This window comes from Nilaparvata lugens, chromosome 1 (assembly GCF_014356525.2).
Source record: "Nilaparvata lugens isolate BPH chromosome 1, ASM1435652v1, whole genome shotgun sequence".
NCBI lineage: Eukaryota > Metazoa > Arthropoda > Insecta > Hemiptera > Delphacidae > Nilaparvata > Nilaparvata lugens.
The window spans coordinates 61,434,000-61,456,499 of NC_052504.1; the positions used below are offsets into that span (position 1 = coordinate 61,434,000).

Consider the following 22,500-nt stretch of genomic DNA (forward strand, 5'->3'; position numbering starts at 1 on the left):
CTTCACGACGTTTAAGTTTAGTGCGGGAATTTGTTTGCTATTCTCCGTATTTAATCCTGCAGTGATTCAGGTAACTGTATGTTAGGACTGGTCACTTGTGTGCATTTCCTCTTCTGTAATAAGGTAATCTCAGTTTTTAGGGGTGTATTTTCCTTATTAATTTTCATACTATAGAGTGGCCCTGTATTTTAAATTCGCTTAGCAGTTTCTGACTTGCTGTAATTCCAAGTAGGAAAAGCCCAATCCTTTTCCTAGAGAACTCAGGTGCAGCTTGAGCTCGTCCTCGTCGAAGTTTCTAGACTGCGACATCCTTTCTCTTTCTCTCTCTTAACTTTTCCTATTCTATAACCCTTCTAGCTCTCAGGTACAGCTTGAGGACTTCCTCGCCGAAGTTTCTAGACTGCGGCAACCTTTCTCTTTCTCTCTCTTAACTTTCCCTATTCTATAATCCTTCTAGCTCTCAGGTACAGCTTGAGAACGTCCTCGCCGAAGTCCCCAGACTGCGGCATCCTCTCTCTTACTTTCTCTTCACTTTCCCTATTCTATAATCCTTCTAGCTCTCAGGTACAGCTTGAGGACTTCCTCGCCGAAGTTTCTAGACTGCGGCAACCTTTCTCTTTCTCTCTCTTAACTTTCCCTATTCTATAATCCTTCTAGCTCTCAGGTACAGCTTGAGAACGTCCTTGTCGAAGTCACAGACTGCGACGCTTCCTGCTCTCAGGTACAGCTTGAGAACGTCCTTGTCGAAGTCACAGACTGCAACGCTTCCTGCTCTCAGGTACAGCTTGAGAACGTCCTCGCCGAAGTCCCCAGACTGCGGCATCCTTTCTCTTACTTTCTCTTCACTTTCCCTATTCTATAATCCTTCTAGCTCTCAGGTACAGCTTGAGAACGTCCTCGCCGAAGTCCCCAGACTGCGGCATCCTTTCTCTTACTTTCTCTTCACTTTCCTTATTCTAAAATCCTTCCTGCTCTCAGGTACAACTTGAGAACGTCCTTGTCGAAGTCACAGACTGCGACGCTTCCTGCTCTCAGGTGCAGCTTGAGAACGTCCTTGTTGAAGTCACAGACTGCGACGCTTCCTGCTCTCAGGTGCAGCTTGAGAACGTCCTTGTCGAAGTCACAGACTGCGACGCTTCCTGCTCTCAGGTGCAGCTTGAGAACGTCCTTGTCGAAGTCACAGACTGCGACGCTTCCTGCTCTCAGGTACAGCTTGAGAACGTCCTTGTCGAAGTCACAGACTGCGACGCTTCCTGCTCTCAGGTACAGCTTGAGAACGTCCTTGTCGAAGTCACAGACTGCGACGCTTCCTGCTCTCAGGTACAGCTTGAGAACGTCCTTGTCGAAGTCACAGACTGCGACGCTTCCTGCTCTCAGGTACAGCTTGAGAACGTCCTTGTCGAAGTCACAGACTGCGACGCTTCCCGCTCTCAGGTACGGCTTGAGAACGTCCTTGTTGAAGTCACAGACTGCAACACTTCCTGCTCTCAGGTACAGCTTGAGAACGTCCTCGCCGAAGTCCCCAGACTGCGGCATCCTCTCTCTTCCTTCCTCTAAATTTTTCCTGCCCTGTATATTGCGAGATCTCAGTTCCAGACTAGAGATCGTTCCCGTCGCGGTCCTCAGACCAGCGAGAAGCTTAGGAGAATCCTTGTAAGCCCTTCCCTATCCTCTCATAATAGTCGACATACTGACTATTAATTAAAAGCGTTTCGGACGATTGAGAGTGATTCCCATACCCTTAAGGGCAGTTACAGATTGGCCCTTAATAACCGGCGCGCTGTCATCAGATCAGCGCGGAAATCCTGTTTAGCAGTTTCAGAATTGCTGAAAATCCTTTCGCAGCTGCAGGCTCGCGATTCAGAAATCCGACACCCGAAACCTCATCCTTTGAGCTTTAGTCATCATAAAATTGTAATAGATATACTATCTTTAGCTAGCAGGTTCAGCTTGCTGAGGACTATATCGCGGTTCACAGATCGCGAGTTATTGAACCAAACCCCATTAGTTATAGGAAGGAACAATCCTATTAACGAATCTCCATTCCCCAGGCCCGATAAAATATTCCCTATACCTCTAACTCGGTATACCATATCCTGTACCTTATACCTCTTACGCCTCTCCAATCATATTGATCTAATACCGGGTGCGCAGGTTCAGTCTGCACACTGACAGCCCGCAGTCTCAGATTGCGAAAACCGTAACAAAAATTCTATATCATTCCTTGTTAAGCTCCATCCCGAGTTCCTCCACCTACAACCTTTATTCCGGGCTTGCAGGTACAGCTTTGCTCGCCGTCAACTCGCAGTTGGTTCAGATTGCGTACTACCTTTACAAATATAATTATTTGTGGGGATCTGATATCTGGATCCGTATCCTTGGTTAAGGTTACCTCAATTCTCCCTAACACCCAACCTGAATTTCAAGAGCCGAGGGCCGAATCGGCCAACAACGGCACGGGCACACACTCTTCCCTTCAAATTAAATACCTCCCGCCAAAGACAGAGGGTAAAGAATCAGGACAAGGGGAGAAGTGTAGGTCCAGTATCTCCACCAGTCAATACGGTCACCGACCCCGACCCATACCCGGCTGTAGCTAGTCCGCGTCGTAGCAATACTTCGCAATTATTAGAAAACCTAGAGGGTGGAATAGGACATTCTAATAAAGTAATAAACATTATACAAAATTCAAAATTATTTAAATTCAAAACTCAATGTGCAATCCAAATACGTTTCCTTCACAATATTGAAAAGAATGTAAAACTATCCCCAAAGTATGATGTTGAGATGTTACCAAATATGTTACTTGAATTCAGTTGACAAAATGCTCAGGGTCGTTTAGAGCTTGAATAACGCTTCATAACGAACCCATTCATAGTTATTACGTAGGTGAGTTAGTATTAAAGTATAGTTATTATTTATAGTTAGGTCCACATGAAGGCTTTTCAACACGTGGGCTATACATTTTTTCGTATGTTATAATATTACAGTAGTAGGCTATTGTAGTTTGCTCTTCTCTCTCTAAAATGATCGAAAGCTTCACCATTTCCATCTCTGTTGATTTTATAGCCGAATAGAATCGATAAATCGTTCAGCATTATCTAATCGATCATAATATATTTATGATTTTCCCAGATGGACGAAGGTTTTCTCATTCACTTGTCAGAGTGAATCGTATCAGATTTGATTGAATGCTACATGAATATGACGCTGAATTTCCCATTCCAAAAGCAATAAACTGTCAACATGCTGAGATTGCACGATTTTGAGCTGCTTTTCATCGTGACAAGAGTAACTTCCAACACCCATCCTTCCTCAACAGACGTCCATGCAGTGTGCAATCCAAATACGTTTTCCTCTGAATATTGAAAAGAATGTAAACCTATCCCCGAAGTATGATGTTGAGATGTTACCAAATGTTACTTGCATCAGTTGAGAAAATGCTCAGGGTCGTATAAAGCTTGAATGACGTTGAGAATTCTTGCTTTTGGTACATCAAGAGGTTGTGGGTCACAAAGGTCCATTAAACACATAATGATTTTCCATTAACAGGAATTTTCAAAAACAAATCTGATATTTTAATACAACTAAACGTGACAAATTCAACTCAACATATTTTTACAATAATTCTAACATAAAGACATTGTAGAGTATTAAATTAGCCTTATTAGCATACTAAGTAAATGAAGAATGAAATAAGATGATGATTTTTAAAAGAATCAGATAATGTTCCCTCGTTGTAGATGTAAACGCCACCAGATTATTCTATATACGTCAGCTTGAAACTATGTTTATTAATATACCATCGAAATGGAAGAGATGATCATGAATGGAGAGCATTCAATATGTTATTATTCGAAGAAAAGTATAAATTCAATTTTTAGAGACTAAAACCATAGAGAAAATATAAGCGTAAGTTGTTTGTCTCTGCTAAAACGAAGATTGTAGAGTGTCTATACATACTGTCAGTTTTCATTCATATTATTCAATAACCAACAAGTAATGTGGGGACTGTATCATTATATCTCCAGATCTGAGATTCATTGTGAAATAGTGATAATAATTTTTGAAATTTGAAATGATTCGAATTGAATCTTTTATCAAACAGGGGAACTGGATGGAATCTGTATGGAATGGACAAATTCCTTTCAATTTCAAAAATAGAAAAAAATGTGAAGAAACAAGAATTCGATTCATGCAACTTCTGAATAGAGAAACTGTGAACAATAAAGTAGCTTTGGCATGGAGTAGCTACATCGCAAGAGATATTTTTTTGTTGATTCTAAGCCTTTTTCTGAAGTGTAACTGTGAATTCAGTTGATTGAACACAATCCAATATAAAAAGTGTAAAGAGGACTCTAATCCTCTTCTCAAATGGAAGTATAAGGCGTAACAAGTTTGTGGTGAGAAAGAGGTCCGTAGTTCTTTGCATCTGATTGGGCTCTATCCTGTATCCTCTGCATCTATCTCTTATTCTCATAATATCATTCTCACATTTCTCGCATTCTTTAATACTGCACTCAATCAATATAATAAATATGAGAGACGTTTTAATGCATGAGTGATGTTGCAAACACATTATATCATTTGGTTTGGATGAATGTGAATTCTGAAATGAATTATGCTGTAATATTTGTCTTCATAATACAGTAGTATTTTCGGAATCACTTTAGTTACACAATATTTTGAAATAAAATTTAAATTGATATTCAAAATATTATCTAGAACGTCTCTTAACTTTTATTTTCCTCCACAAGAAGAGAATGATATGATTAACTCTATCAACGTTTATTCCACCATAGTAGAGAAACAAGAAGAAGAATGCAATTCCTGAGAGATGAGATCTCAAGTGGATGCTTGTGAGGATATTCATCAACAATGAATACTAATGAGCGACGTTTGTGTGTTGATGTGTGGAACTTCACTGTTGAACGCGCTTCTTTGATTTGAAATGCACTCACAAAGAGCAAAGAGGAAATACTCAAACGGCAAACGGCAATCCCTTCCGTCTTCATATCATGAACATGAATACAACCTGCTCTTTGCTATCAGACTGAGCCAAGATCAAGTTCAGTTATATCTCCTAACTGAAGTGATTATTGTATTGATTTGTTGGATTGTACAGTATAAATATTGTTTCAACCGTCTGTGGTTGACTTTTGAAACAGAATGATGGAATTGAAACGGAATGAGAAATTATTGTTGAGATGAGGTGGATTAGAAAATTTTCCTGTTAATAAGTTGTGTTTATTCACAACTCTACCATACTCTACCTTACATTCAACATTACTCCACCTTTTTGAATAATCTCCACTCCTCGTCTCCTCTCTTTCCCCTCTTATTCTGATATTGTAATTCTTAAGAAATTTGGTCATATTCATGAGATTCTATTCTACATTCTGGTGAGCTGAAATTCCAAAGCCACATATATAATACATCTCCAAAGCTAACTGAATCAGACATAAATATTCACCTCACACCTGAGAAAGAGGCTACTTGGAGTGGAGGGCTGCATTGTGTTGAATCAGCTCTATGAAGGATGTTTTCTTTAGTTGTCGTATCGAGGGAAAGCTTCTGATTGTGAATAGGTGGCTGTATTGCTCTAGATGAGGTCAGTTGGTTCGTGCTGGGAATGATTGAACCTATGGTTTTCCTTGAGAAGCTTCAAAAATTATTCTGGTATAGTCCACCGTGTTTTCAAGAACACTGCAATAGATTCTTCACTGGAGAGGATTGAAAACTCGCTCAGCTTTGTCTGATTCTTCAGGTTGGAGAACGGAGAACTCGAGCAAATGTTTTGGTAGAAGAAAGTCTGTAGTAGAGCAAAAACGGTTTGAAAAGCCTTGGGATTTCCTCTTTAGATTGTAGCAAAAACAATCCAAAAGTTTTCTCAATAATCTATCAACTTACCAACTCAAAAAAATAGTATTGAACAAATAGCAATGAATGATACCTTGTGAACTATAATCTACAAGTGAATCCAAAACAATGTATTGAAAATTCCTTATCATTCTCAAAATAATATTGGACTGCTTCATAGTATTCCTACTCATATGCTCAAGAACTTTTCAGAAAAGTTTATTCAATTATCACTATGATTCAAATCCAGAAGATCTACAAAAATGAAGTCCGTTTGAGTTCATTTGAAAACTAGCAGGTAAACCTTGCTCCGCGAGGGTCTATTTCAGAACCGAGTGGAATCTTAAAGAGTTTAAAATAGGCCTATAACCATCCTCGGTTGATTGAAAATCTATATGCAAAATTTCAAGTTAATCAGTTCAGACATGATGACGCGTCAAACATAATTCTTCTATCCCGTACGTGTATAATCTTTTTCCTTTATTATAGTAGTTATATTATGGTTTCTATGATTCGTGTACTATTGTTCAAATTAATTTATGATCATAACCAGTTTTTTATCATTTACAAAATGATTTATAGTGTTTACTGTTTCGTTTAGTATCCATTGATTACGCAGATAAGTGCTGTGTAGTAAGTAGCCTATTCGGTGATATTGAGATTTAAACTTAAGATCTTAATAAATTGTGCGCACTCACTCCTCCATACTCCATACTACCAGAAACGTGCTTTCTATTGCCTCATGAGTCATGACGATTGGAAAAATCGTATCACGCAGTAGATTTTTGTCTCTCCCTAAGGAGTACAGAATATGGATTGGTATTGACACGCGGATGAGATATTCATGAGACTAGGGAATATCGTATGTATACAATATCACATTTACATGCACACGCATGCAGTACTTCAACATATTGAATCTTCAAAGAGAGTATAGACTTTTCTGGAGTAGATGCGTAGATTGCAGGCTAAAGTAACATGATAATAATATTCTGGTCGCACAATCTTGAATCCAATTCATTTCGTGTCATCAAAGATGACTCGAATTATTATTAATTTCAAGTCCATCAACTTGGTTGAGTTTTGATTGAAATATCTTTTTTCCTGGTTACGTAACATGAGGATTGAATAAGATTTGAATAAGATTGAACAAGGAGGTGGGATTACCAGTTAAATTTTCTTGGTTAAAAAATTGAAAAATAATTCTTATTATGATACAATCAAAGTTATATTTTACAAGTTGTGTAAGTACAACTTCCTTATAGAGTAGCCTGTTAGAGTTATAAGGTCGAAGCTTTTTGAAGTAACTTGATAATAATGCTACTATTGTAGCATAATTAATCTATTGCATTGAGAGAAATATTAAAAGAGAAAAAATGTAGTCAGATCGTGAAATGAGATTATTCATGACACTATCGATGAAATTAAAATTCAATCTGACATCACTTCTCTGGAGTTATCATGAAATAATCTGAAATCTAAGTTAATCATGTGTGTCATACAAATGGTAATGCTAGAGATAGGCTACATACCAGATAATTACAGTTTTCCAGTTTTCTGTTGAATGTCATTGTGCACTTCACTATTCCTTAGTAACATAATGGGAATGGAGGTGATATGAGCAATTGGAAAATCAAATGGAGGTAATATGGGTCATGCCGGAATGTTAGATAGAAAGAGGTCATGAAGAAATCATGGAGCCTTTGTAATGTCTGAGATCGTTAAACGCTCCACAGCTCCTAATATACTCACTTCTACTGTACACGTCCTAATTTTATGATGATATTCCTACTTGTTTGAGTTTTATTCTTCCGAAAGACCTTGGCCGTCAGCTCAGTTCACTTCTGAATATAGCATGATGTCGATGATTAGAGTAGTTCAGGCCTACTCCACTAATTTGGAAATGGGACATAGTACACTCACTAGGAAAAATTTTGCACTCTCATGATTTTTACCTGATTACTACAGATCGGAATTATCATAATAATAATATTATGATATTGATAATTATGAATTATTCATGTAAAATAGGAAAGTAGGTTCATAATATTATTGTTTTGGAAGCTTTCCAACTATCAAAAAATTGGAGAGACACAGTTTTGGATTCAGCCTGCTGCCTTCGCCCGATCGTAAATTATTATAGAATATTATAACTTGTGGCTCTGTTGATAAATGAATGATCAAATCAATTATCTATCGGTCGCCCGATAGTTGGAGCAAACAAACTGCTTTTTTAAGAGATTTCAATAGGCATGTATTAATAATCGTGAATCTTGGATCAATCAATAAATAAATTTTAAATCGAAGAAATTAATATATAATTATTTAGCAATAAGTGCAACTATAGTGGAACTAATTTGTTTAGAACACACGTTTTGTGAGCAATGAAGTAAGTTTGATGAGGTGTTGAGTTGTTGATAAGTTTAGCCCGTTAGGCATTATGTACTGCGGAAGTTTCCACGAGTATGAAGCACGTATTGCTACAATATTTACATGCATATCCGCATGCAATATGTACTGCATGTGGTGTCTGATCATAAATCAGTGTCTTACAGATAATTCGTGACTTGGTTTGATGGGGAAGATACATGATAGCAAGAATAACAATTATTCTCTGATACCTTTAAATAAGCTTAGTTCCAGATAAATCACTTTCAAAAGTATTCAATTACTGTCCATTGGAGCCGGATTCAGCATTAGCTTATGAAATCATTTCTCCTAGGCTTCACTACTGACTTGTCTTTCATTGATATCTCATTTCTGATCTCATAATTTTCCCTTTGAGCCCAAGTATGGTACTTCGCTCAATATTTTTCCATAACTTCAATATGTCACAATCATATTTCTAACTCACGCATGATTGTCTCTAATTACTTGAACCCCTAAAAATGTTGATTTGGTATTGTACTTTAATTTTAAGACTAGTTAAAATTATCAAGTATTCCCATGCATTATCTTGGATGAGTATTACTCATTATGAATAATCATTATGTGAAAGAAGCACAACAGAACAATTTTACAACACTAACAGAATGAATTTGTCAGTGTTGTAATACGTTTCAGGGAATACCTGTCTCTGCATGTCAATATACGTGGCTTTGTGTTGTATCCTATACTATTAAACGAGCAACTTCTGTTATGTTTAAATTTTTAGATGTTTGGATGTTTAGATGTTTAAGCTGCGTTTAGACCAAAGCTATTAACAAAATGTTAATAGCTTAATCCTTATATATTCTATTAGATTGAATATGACTTATCATACATATGAACATATGTGTTTGTCAAGTACCGTTTAATCTAATTAAATCGATGAGGATCAATTTATAAACATTTTGTTAATAACTTTGTTGTAAACCCAGCTTCAGATGTTCAGATGTTTAGATGTTCAGATGTTATTATAATTTCTTCTTTCGTGATAAATTTTTTATGCTTTTTCACTCCAGAGCGAAGCTCGGTCCCCGATATTTTTCGTTATTCACACAACAATTTTATGTAACTACTTCAATCACATATGACTAAGTTCCGTTCTCCTGGCTTAAATATTTATCACTGCACATACATACTAGTATACACATCATATTCCACTCAAATTTCTGAAAAACCATCAAGTAACCGCTGAAGGATGCTATTGGAATGTTTCTAGTAAGGTAATCAAGAGGAGAGGCATCATCTAAACCACGTGTCAAAACGCGATGAGACTGGTGTTGTTTTATGTGGAGGAACTTGGGTAGCAGAAACTAATAGCTTGTGCTAATCACATCCAGTTTGAAACCGAGAAGTTCAATGATAACGGTACTTGAAACTTACAAGTACGATGGATGAACATGAGCGCAGCCATTCCCTACCAACTATTTGATTGAGTTTGTGCCCAATTTCCTAAGTGAACAAGGTACGATGACCCAGAATAAAGGGATTTGCTGTGATGTTGAATAATATGATCTTCAGATCTTAATTATTGCCTAACTATATTCCTTATACGGTATGAATGTTGATGTTTATGACTTCATTGAACAATAGAGATCAGTTGCATTATTTTGCAAGAAATACATTAGACATTGAGGATCGACATGAGTGGAATAATTTGCCCTGAAATGGTTGTAATATTGAATTTTGGAAACTCATTCTATTGTCAAGACGTCAAGAGTAGAAATCCTCTTGCTTGAGATTTTTTTTCAAAAAACATTATTATTTTGTATCATGTCATCAGAAATCTCCAGACGTCCAACCTACAATTAAAATTTGGGAAGATCAGTCAATCATTTAAGAAATGAATCATTTTCATAGTTAGTAGCAGGAAAGCAGTGCTTTGCACAGAGAAAAATGTTGTGTTTTAAAATAAATGCTATAGTGCAAGTAAAATAAATATTGTAAGATAATGCAAGTCCTCGATCAGCCTCATAGGAAAGTTGTAATGGAATTAATGATGCGAAGGACTGAAATTCCAATTGGATCAATGCCAATAACTCTGGTCTGTTTCTTACTCATATATCTGACCTCAACCATGAATATTGGTCTATCAGTATGGGGCCATATTACAATATGGATCAACGCTTCTGAATATATTCCTACTATTACCTGCTATACCTGTAATGCATCACGCAATGTTTAACTGGAGATGCATTCCAATCATTGTTTCCATGATTTAATTGGTTAGCAGGCTTGTTGACCACAACGAGTTCCAAGCTCAGCAAGTAAGGCGAAGCATGCAATCAATTGCGGATTGCGGCTCAAGCCTAATATTCAATCTCCATCCATCTGCCGGAAAATTTGGGGCCTGGACCCTCTTGGATCGTTTATTCCAATGATATTGAATTGTAGAGATTATTAACTGATAAGCATCACTGAAGGACCTGTAGAATTTCAGTAGTCTTTAATATCGTGTAATCCGAAGACAGGTGAAACATTCCTAAATCTCCATATTGCTGGAATTCCTTCAAGTGGCTTAGTTGATAGGTAGTCCTCTAATTGAAAGGCAGTCCTCACTAATTGTGTTAGACATACATCTTGATGCGAGTGATTTTCGCTGATAACTCCAAGCTTTCAGAAGTAAGAAGAAAATTGAAGAGGATTGAAATAGGAAAAAACTTGTGCTTCAAAAGATCAAATAAATTTTGGATCCACTTCTAGTTCTATCACACTTGATGAACTCACAGAAACCAAGAGTCTACGTAACCTTCTAACTTTCTCAGGTATCGAATTCTTTCATGATTCATTTAATGCTCTCGATAACTGGAGCATTCAATCAATGCATCAATGCAAGAAGAATATCTGAGTAGTATGTAGTAGTAAGTTAGTATGCGACTATTTTTCTCAGTGACTGGGAGTGATTTTATGCATATAATCAGTACAGATGAGGCATGCATCAATCTCACTCACTCACTAATCGCGCTTCTAAGTGAGGTTGCAGAACTGTCAAATTTCTTTTGTACGGTAGTAGGGATGAACCCACTAACTGCTGTGATATCTCAGTGGTGCGATCAAAACTGTAATTGCCGTCGAAGACGTGAATAATGGATCGAGCCGAGAATTTGAAATGACAGGTGATTGATGAATCTTCGAGAGTATTCCTCTCTGCAGTCAAGCAAGTACTTCTACCCAATGACCGTTGCGGCTCATGCGTAATGTGCCTTGTCAGCTCCCATTTCACCAATTTTGGCTCACTATCCCAATCTCATGTACATTGATTCAATGCTCTTCGTTCTTACGGATGTTTTGCATCGAGAGGAAATAAGATCACAGTGGATAGTTGAAAGTTGTCAAATTGTCACAAGTGCTATTGATATATGCGGTTGCATGATTGATGATTGATGCTTCGAAAAGGACTTTGATAAATGTAATGAAAACCTAGATCTATCAATGGAAGATGTAACTTTCACATATAAAATCAACTTATTCATTCTGTTTTGTAACTATATTTTTTAGTAGATTTGCGATTCTCATGAACATTGAACATTAAAACCTATTGTTGAACTGGACCCTGTAGTCTGCATCATAAATCAAAGGATGGAACACGTTTAGTTTATGGAAAAAAATGCAAGGGGAATGTGATTGATTAGTCTTAATCAATCTTATTCCAATCATTTGCATTGATTTCTATATTACATTCAGATGTGATTGTGACTATTATCAGAGATTGAATAAACAGAAATCTGTCTTTTTTTGAATCTGTGCTCAATTATTTGAATCAATCATTCTCTGATCATTTGTATGATTGAGAATTTTATATTTATTACTCTCTTACTAGAAATCTTACGTAATTCATACCTCACATTCAAAGATTCGAGCACAGCATTCCAAATAAAAGACTAATAGAAATATAAAATCCAGTCGAGATGTAGACAGGAAAGCTTATCGACTATGCAAAGCCATGTGGTGTGAGATCTGATAGAGATAATACGGATTTGACCTCCAATTACTCCAATGTTATGTTCTCCTAAAAATATACCACTTGAAAAATCACTCAAAATACTATGATGAGTATTGATGAGTACTGGGAAGAAGGCCAGTAGATAGTTTCAATCATCATAATATAGAGTGATATATTGTAGAAAAGAAAGGTTGAATATAAGCTATCACGAAATACATTTTAGAATAGGAGAGAGAGTAAAGACAATTCGAATAAGATTTCTGTATTAAAAACATCCTATGGCTGATCGGCAGACAATGATTTATTCTAATGTGCTCATTGAGGGGTGGTAAAACGTATTAAAATTCCCATAATGAGGAAGCCCATAAATAATAAACTATGATTATATCATAAAGCTTGATATTTGATTTTTTTCATTTTTGGTGCAATCGACATGATTTTTTGAAAATGAACAGTAATATGAAACTTTCACTTGAAGAAAACCTGGGGTCAACCTTTCAGGATGATTTCATAGAGTGTCATTTGTTTGGAAAAATTGTTCAATTGAAAGTGGATTCACAAAATCATAATATAATAGGAAAGAGTGTTCCCTATCTTACACGCAAATTCACAGAAAGACTACAAACATTTCTCGGTGAATTGAACTAATATTGATAATAATTCATCCTTTGTATGTTTCAAATTAGCTTTTGAAAAAGAGAAAAGAGTTGTGCAGATACTTTGTTAGATTCAGCAGAGAATCGCGTAATGCAGGCTGGGAGTCGAAGATGGAGGGTTTTCAACAGAAGTGCCAATTGAGTTGCCGGGCATTGTGCAGCAGTGAATCAATAGAATAGGAGGATCTGGGAAGAGGAATAAAGTCTTCATTCAAGACAGCGAAGAGCCGCAGAGATTTAAAAAAGCGCTGTACCTTATTATTATCGCGGGTAGGACAACTGTCGAGAGGAAGCTGTTATGGAAATCGTTTATTGATTCATGTGGCTTCCCATCGTATTACTTAGACTCAACAGAATCCAATAGAAGTAGGCTATGGCTGTAGCTTCATATGAAAATGAAGAACAATATTGAATTAAAATTGCAATATATGGTTGGATTCAAAAAGGGTTAAGAGTACTGAATGAAGTGAGATAGCATTTCCGAAATGTTCCAATGACCATAATAAACGAGTAATATTGATTCCCATTTAGCCGAATGAATTCCACTAAACCGAACTATAGAGTTAACGAATATTATTTTAACTGAGGTACTTCTCTGGCTTATCAATAATCTTTCCTTACGTAAGTACTTTTTGCCTGATTTTAAATTAGTCAAGCTCTTCTGAGTTATATTCTGTTTGAGTTAAATATTTTCGAAAATTTATAGAATGTAAAAAGTCTCAAGTATTGGAAAGAGTTGAAGAATCTGAACTATTGAATTCAGGATAAGAAATCAGATTGAGGTGACCGGAAATTTCTTCACATACTCTAATATATCAAGTTTATCTTTACATATCGATACAATATCTCGAGTATCTAGCTTTAATTAAGTATCGACTAAAAATAATTTGAAATTGTTCAAATTCGAATGTTGCATTGCATTATCATCAATTGTTATCAATTTCAAATGATTCCAACTTATCTCGATAGTTACAAATAATAGTTTTAGCAATCCATGAAGGTGGAATATTATTGTGAGTGCTGCTATAGCACCATCACCAACTTATAACTGAGTTAGGCCTACCAATTCGCAAGAACAAACTACTAACACAATCAGTGAGTGAGGGCCTAGGAGATCTTTTTGGAGCCTCCCTCTCCATTGCAATACCTACAGAGTAAGTTAACACGTAAAAGTAATCCTATATTCAATTCTTCACACGTAAAGTTCCAATTATGAAGACACAGTATATGTAGTAACATTCAAATAAACTTATTTCCAAGAGAAAACTTTCTCATTCGGGTTCAGTGCCGTTCCTGATTTTGTGGAATCTACAATGCTGTAGGAATATGAGAGGGAATACATTTTTTGAGAGTGCTAATAATTCAGAAAAAAAATTAAAAATTATAAATCAGATGGAAACATCATGAATGATTCTCTTCTGGTCTGAAAAGCAGGGTTCTCTATGATTACTAACCAAATCATTTCCAAGTCAGCATCTTCGAAAGTGTTCCCATGTGGAACTAGGAAATTCTAGAATGGCAATCATTATTTGAGTTGAATGATAATCCTATTAGGAGAGGATATTTTTATAAGAAAGCACCTCAATTGAGATCAAAACACATGTGAGATATGGGAATTCATGCAATTATTGAAAGTTTGGAAGTTATATTGGTAAACAATTGTTAATATTACACTAGCAGCAAAGTGTTTATGGCCCGCAAAACTCTAAACAGCATTAAAGTCAGAGGATAAAAGATTCTGCTCTAAATTTTTGGTTTACAAGATCGATGAAAATTTGCCACATTGTAGATAAAGTTTTAATTTAAAAATAGACTGTTAATTCCTCGGCTGTGCAAAAGGCTGAAAAAGCTTTTTACAGAAGATATTTTTTAAGTTTTTCGATCCTTATGCTAACAATAAGGTATCAAAATGAAAAAGTTTTCTCAGGGAATTTTTTTCCGATCATCACTTTTTGAGATATGAACGCATAAAGTTTAATTTTTTAGACGGATCTTTTCAAAATCGAATCAAATCAAATGATCTTTATTCACAAAAAAGTAATACAGCAGCAGAAAAAATATATAAATAGGTAGTGAATTTTCCCCACAAAGACAACAAGTCTGGGTGTGGGGAATGAGAGGGACCGAATCCACGACATTTTGAGGATGAATTCTTCATGGTATCGTTGATCGAATAGAACGAAAATTCTCTGTGAATACCAACTTTCGATGAAGGTATTAAGTTCTCTAAATTATGTAACGACATGTTTTAAGACACGTCGTTAAATCGTTCGTATACGTTCAAAATATCTTAGAGAATCAAATCCTCCTAACAATGTCTTCTACGCATAAAATACTCATAACTCAATGAATACAGCAATTTTAGTTTGTGATGAAATTTTTTTTCATAATATTTCTTGAAGAGGAGAATCGCTGAATATTAAGGATGAACTGTTTGACTTGAATTTCACGATCCATTTGAGAGAACTGCAAAATTATTAGTCTCTCATCTGATGCTTTTGACTGTATTTATCTATAAAATGAATGTTGATTGATATACTCATCAAGATCAATTCAATATTATCGTCAAAAATCTGGTGTGGCGCACTCACACAACTTTCCTTGCCGTTATGAAAATTGATCACCTGATGCTAGTGTTTCCATTGATTGAAGAGATTCTCATGCTCAATCTATCCCACTCAAAATTTTTTGATTAAATTGTATCTGAAGCCTGATAATCAAGGATCTAAAATCAAACTTTGCATAGATTGGGCGGAGCTCCTGAAATTTTTACAGATATGGGACTTGAGGCAGTTGATAGAGCTTATCGATGACTATTTCAGGTATAACTTTAATCAAAATCGTTGGAGCCGTTTTTGAGAAAACCGCGAAAAACCCTGTTTACACTCATACACACACACACACACACACACATACAGACCAATACCCAAAAACCACTTTTTTGGACTCAGGGGACCTTGAAATGTATAGAAATTTAGAAATTGGGGTACCTTAATTTTTTTGGGAAAGCAATACTTTCCTTACCTATGGTAATAGGGCAAGGAAAGTAAAAATATAACGTAATTTTGGTAATTTGTGACATAGTTTATTTCTTTATATCGATTTTATCGTCGTAAACAGATACTAATGTCAGAACTATATCCAAGTCACCTATTATCAAAGTTCACCAAAGAAGAATTACTATTTCTTTGAACTTCCCCCTTTTCAATGGAGAATTGGAGTTTCTGTATATTATTGTCATATTTTCAAAACTTTCAATCCAGTATAATCTTAATTTTTTGTTTCCTGCATGAATATGAGCTGGGAAAAACTGATAGTGATAGAAAATACATTTTGTGAAGTTCAGAATTTGATATTGTGGTGATTATTCATTTTAATAATAAAAAGCTTGCCCAGAGGCTATGAATATTGCAGTTTCAATATCACTGATGTATTCTATGAATATCCATATTTTATTACTTAGAGGAGCGTGATGAATTGATTTAAGCAAATAATAGGTAGAATTCATGTAATTCAAGTTGAAATGATGAAAAATCGTAAAATTGGATATTACCATTAAAATCTTTGAAAGATTATATATGATTCAGTATTCTTGATAGCGAGAAAGACTTTCGCAGGGTGATGACTTCATAATTCCTACTATGTATATAGGGATTCTCTTGAGATTATAGTTGCTCTATTGACTGCAAATCTTTGGAAAATAAAGTCATAAAGCCATAAACGACAAAATCCTCAAGATTCAATGAAGCGAATGTCTTTTAGTTCATCACATAGAAAGTACGAATTGAACTTTCAAGCTCTAAAAGTTTACAACTAATTTTGTATTGTGAGAGAAAGTGGAGCAGTTCTCGTTTTATTTTGGCTACAAGAGCAAGGCTCATTCATACACATCATTGTGAACCTTATTACCGTATTAGTAGTTTTGTGAGATAGAAAACGACTTGCCTTTTCTGCTAGGGATAAAGCTGGAGCGTGGCACATGAGAGTGACGCGTCAGGCTGGCGGGTGGCCCGCTACTGACTGCTTCTACTCATCCTGAACCCTTCTGTTGGCGCAAGCGTTCTCAGTCAGCTACCCCCAGACCCCCCTCAACTACACCCTCCCACAACTCACGCTCATCACCTCCGAATGTACCTCAATCCTCAATATCATTGAATGTACGTTCTAGAACAATACGCGTCCTCATCATCTGAAGTAGGGTGAACCGAAGGAGGAATGTTTATCAATATTATATTCAACTTTAGTGATTACTTCTGATCGTAAGTTGTTCTTAATTCATTTCCGATTATGTCAACAGATACTTAGATCCGTTACTATATTGATGATATTAGGTACTGATATCTAGAATTTTAAATTTATCAACCATTGAATTGAAAAATAGACAAAATCGAGATGAAGATGAAAATTTATAGTAAGAATTAATAAGTAACATAAGTTACATTCCTGATTATAACTATTTTCAAATATTTCCCGAGTGAATCGAGTTTAAAGATAATTCTGTGATCTTTTGTGTATCTATTACTATATTCTAATGTATCAAACTTCATAATATTATGCAATGATTTGATGAACTGGTTAGTTCTCAGTTCATCATTCCCATTAGTTCGGTTGGTTCTAGCTCATGAGTTGAGAAGCTTCCACATTTGACAGAATTCGAACAATTCAAGCTGAAAATTGTGTGCAATCGTGCGAGTAATAAAGTTAGAAGTTGGTGAATGCAGTATAATTAGAGCACTTGTTTCCATGCATAGTCCTATCGAAAAAATGATCATGATTCAAAATTCTATTCATCGTTTTCACATGCAAAAGCTGTTCTCTGAACTCATGAGTTTGAGCACATTGGCTCGGATTGAAACCATATATATGCACGAATGTTCGTTAGGAACTGGAGTTTTTCCAATTGCTGTCATACTGTCATAATAATTGTATTCGAAGTTGAAAGCTATCTATCAATTCATAGATCTATCAACAATAAGCTGAATTATCTACGATACATTCTCAAACATTGTGCACTGTATTTATTTGTGGAATTGGTTTTTCAGGATAGTTCCAGATCCAATATGTACAGGAAAACTTGACCCAATTTGTTTATGTACATGGAATTTCTACAATAATCTGTAGCTTTATTATCCTCTATATCCCACTCATTGACGTGAACATGTGAAATTTGATAATATTAATACATACCAATGAATTTTATAAGTGACTTATAATAAATGATAAATATTATCTAGTAATGGAGTGATAAATCGACTCGAAGGTAATTGATTCATAGAGCTAGAATTTTGACTCTTGAAAAATACTTCAATTAATATTGCTCTTTGGGAGAAAGAAGTACAATTAGAAAAACATGGAGTAAAAGATGGTGATTCTGCTCTCATGTCAAAATCAGTCCACATGATACATGGATCTGATGAGTGTAATTTTGTTGTGGATCAATTGAGTGACGTTGCCTGTGATGACAAATGATGTCAAAGCATATGAACATAATATTCAGTCCATCTCTATATGACAGAGTAGTCCATGTAACCAACGGTTTCAAAATGTGGGATGAGCACGCTGTGGATGCGATTAACAAAGCTGTCATCACCAGACGACTTCCAGGCTCATATTGAACGGTTGGTCAGTGCTGATTGACGTGCAATAAGTATTTCTTTGAACTTGACTATTAACATTCCCATCAGATCGATGAGTACTACAATTCGGTGCGGCCTGATTAGTTTTTGTTGATTGCGCATTCACTTCTTCCCGCATCACTTTCAACATTTCCATCAGCCAGAAGAGAATGCATTTTGGCTAATTTTCTGTGTACAATTGAAAATATTCCACCAAGATCAATAACTCATCAATAATTTATCTTGGTGGAATATTTTAAATTGCACACAGAATATTGGCCAAAATGCATTCTCTTCTGGAACAATTCATTCGAGAGGTTTAAAAATGCCATTCAAATTATCTTTTTTATTGTTATTCATTATCAATATAAACTTACGAAGTGAACAATCAATAAAGGAAATATCTAGCTCCATTTATAAACGATTTTTGACAGCGAATATAAGTTATGTTGTAAAAATTTACTACCCAAAACCTAAACCGAATTAGTTCTGATAGGTTGCTGTTGCTGATTGATACCAACTATCAAAATTTAACTTATGTTTGTTCATGGAATCGTTAAAAAATCCTTATAGTATATATGTATACTAGCAGGAACCCGTGCTTCGCAAGGATCTATTTTCAAACTTGATAATCTGAAAACTTGACGTAATGAAATCCTGAAGAATTGAAAATAGGCCTATAACCATCCTTGGTTAATCAAGAATCTAGCCTATATGCAAAATTTCAAGTTAATTAGTCCTATAGTTCAGACGTGATGATGCGTCAAACATAATTCTCCTATCCCGTACGTGTGTAGAAGCCAACTCTTTATTTTATTATAGATATGGTTAACAACTGCAAGAGATAGGAGTGTGGAACAGAATAGTTGTGACACTACGTATGATAGCGCCAGAAGTGTCTCAAACACAATAGTAGGTACTACATGAACTTTTTGAAAGTGATTTGGAAAAAAAATGTTAAAACAACAGAACTGAAAGTTCTCAACCTTATCATTCTACATCCATTTAGAGAGGCTTTTGTTTGAGCCGAATGAAATCTTCTATTTATATAAAAATGAATGTCTGTTTGTGTGTTTGTTCCCTATGACTTGAAAAATACTTGACATAACGGCATGAAACTTTGGGAATATGTTGTGTGAATATTGGGGATGGTTTCTGACCAGGAATTTCAATAGGGTGGCTGATAATGATTATTTATTAGGCTAATCCATTTTACAGATCTATGTTTTCGAAATTGTCGGCCTAGCGGCAACCGGTGAACGGAAAGATGATCATGATTCAAGATCATATTGAGATAATATGATTCAGCATCTTAAGTTATCAGCTGTAATAAACACGTCACCCTATGATAAATTGTGTAGGCTACTGCTATTACAACGGTAGTTTGGAGTTGAAGTGTAGTTGATTGATACCAGCTGTATGTTCCTAATGGTTCCTTAGAATACCTATACAAATCACTCCCCTATCAATGAGTAACCGGAAAATGTTGGAAAAAAATTATTCACCTCATGGAAGAGAGTTGTTCATATTGCATTCATTAATGGCAGAATAATTTAAAAATTTTTTTCAATTCAGCTTAGCTTATTATTCATCCTAAAATGGAAGATGGAAAGAATATGTAATTCTATGTGTTTCATTGTACATCGCATATATCCTGGACCATCTATTGACAATCAACAACTATGAAAACATTGAATTCATCTTTGAAACACTGATTTATCCTATCTATTTCTTTTTTAATTCAACACTTTACTGTTAGATATTACTACCAATTGATTGAGAAGAATATGTTTTGGTAATAATGAATGCTGCATGACTAAGCACATAGGAAGTCCGTATTCAGATGTGAATGGAAATATTGATTGTCAGATACATTTTATGATTCACCAAATAAAGTAATGTGTTACATGACGTACATCGACTTTTTGGCGGTACGAAGTTCGCCAGGTAAGCTAGTTGTAAATAAAGCTTTATTATTAATAGTCAACGCTGAAAAAAGACAGGCTCAATCACCAGGAATACTATACATTCTATGAAGGACCAGTAAGCCATTAATTTTGAGTAGTTCAATCACTTCCATTATAGACACTGAATACATTATGGACAATCAATACGTATGAAATTTTTTAGCTACAAAATAATAAACTTTGATTGAAGTGACTCCAACTACTACAATATGAATAACCATTTAGATCAAATATAAGAAATCACTCACATCTCTCATCAACTCGTACTCTTTGTTCACAAAATATTAACACAAAAATATAAGTTACAGTATATTGAATGAACTCACGGCTAATACCGTACTCAAGTTTGTCTTTTTCTGGCCGTGCTACAAATAAATGTAGGTTTATGTTTGACATCTCGTTTTTGTAATCTTGTTGTTTATTGAGAAATTTTTCAATGTGATTTTCGTTTGCAATAAAATTTGAATTTGAAAAAAGAATTATCAAGAAACTCCTAACCAAAGAAAATCTTAGTTCTAATCGGAATGTAACAATGGAACAAACACGTGGCAAGCTTGCGCTTTCGATCCAAAGAAAATTAAATTTGATCAGCTGATTGATAAAATTATTTTAAGCTTTCCAATGATTACAACATATATGTTAGAATATCATGTGTCAATTATTACAGTTCCATATGGCATTCACCTTACCATGATCATAACCTTACTAAATAGGATCCTTGTTCATCCTTTGAAACCCTTAGAGGCGAAATATCTCAAATTCCGTTCTTAGTGCGCGTCTTGCATGTTTGAAGAATATTTGTGCAGAGTTTTAAGTCTATAGGCCAATTACTTCGAGCTGTAGTGTGATTTTACAAGAAAATTTTCAAAAAATGTCCTCTCCTGGACTCCTCTCTGCTCCTAGCCTAGAATTTTTTTTCGTAGCTGAACAAAAAAGTTCCTCATGACTTTGCTGTGCAATGAGCGGTTGAAAAATTTTCAAAATTTTTTGGGGGGCCCAGCTCCCTCAGGGGGGCAAATTTCTGAAAATCCTTTCTTAGTGGATGTTTTTAGGCTATCATAAACGATTGTGCAAAATTTCAAGTTTGTAGGCTCAGTAGTTTGGGCTGTGGTGTGATTTCAGTCTGTCGGGGCTTAGCCTTTTATAGATATAGAGAAGAGAAGAAAAGAAGAAGAGATAGTGAATTGTTACTTTGATGATGAATATTTGAAATATGACTAACTTCCTGATATCTTCCATCAATTCCTCTTAAATATATGATTTTTGGAATTGTGGATTCCAAAGTGATCAGCAAAGGTTAAGAGACCTTTGAGGACTGATAACTTTTTTCAACAGTCGTAATACTCCATTCATTTCATCAAGTCCCTGTAAATTATACTCTGTCAACTTATTATAATGTACACTTCTCTGACCCACATCTTCCATAATAAAGTATACTTTACCCACAGTAGGCTACAGAAGAAGTATAGAATACAGTAGGCTATAGAAGAAAGCTTCTATATGTATATTGATATTTCATAGACTATAGATCTTTATTGTGAATGTATAAGCATGCTTACTCTTTAAATTATGAATCAGCTATAAGCTTGAGTTATAATGAATTGAACGATTCAATTCATACTCTTGTTCATATACATAGCTCTGTGAGCTCTGATAAATCTTTCAAGCATTGAAAATACGTTCTTCTTCAATCAATTCATTTAAACATTCTTAGGTGAGTGGTTGACGCTTTAATTTGTCAAGACCATGAAACTTCGAAAAGCGAAATTAAATTTCAAGGATGTTATACTGAGTCAAGGTATCAAGTTCAACTTGAGCTAAGTTTAAGCTTGTAACAAGTTGAACTGAACAAAGAATCAGTATGACCAGTCCTTGCTTGAGGGTTTCAGAATCTACCTGCTACCATCGAAGAAGGAGCAGTTCTTCATAGAAATGGAGAACACCTAGAAAGAGAAATGGAATAATAGTGCAGAATTGGGAGAATGAATATTCTGGATGAATCCTTGATTTCAGAGGAGCAGAAAGGGACAGAAATT

General features: G+C 35.4%; 1 protein-coding gene across 4 annotated transcripts in view; it reads right to left on the reverse strand.

Moving 5' to 3' along the window:
* Window positions 1-16,913, reverse strand: part of LOC111047531 (neuropeptide CCHamide-1 receptor) — a 190,420-nt gene extending 173,507 nt beyond the window's left edge. Inside the window, exon 1 of one of the 4 annotated variants that reach the window (XM_022333294.2) lies at window positions 16,828-16,913. The gene's annotated coding sequence lies outside the window, so the exon portion shown is untranslated. The remainder of the gene's footprint in view (window positions 1-16,827) is intronic. The other 3 variants (XM_039438716.1, XM_039438722.1, XM_039438760.1) reach the window with 3 other exon arrangements.
* Between the last annotated feature and the right edge of the window lie 5,587 nt (window positions 16,914-22,500).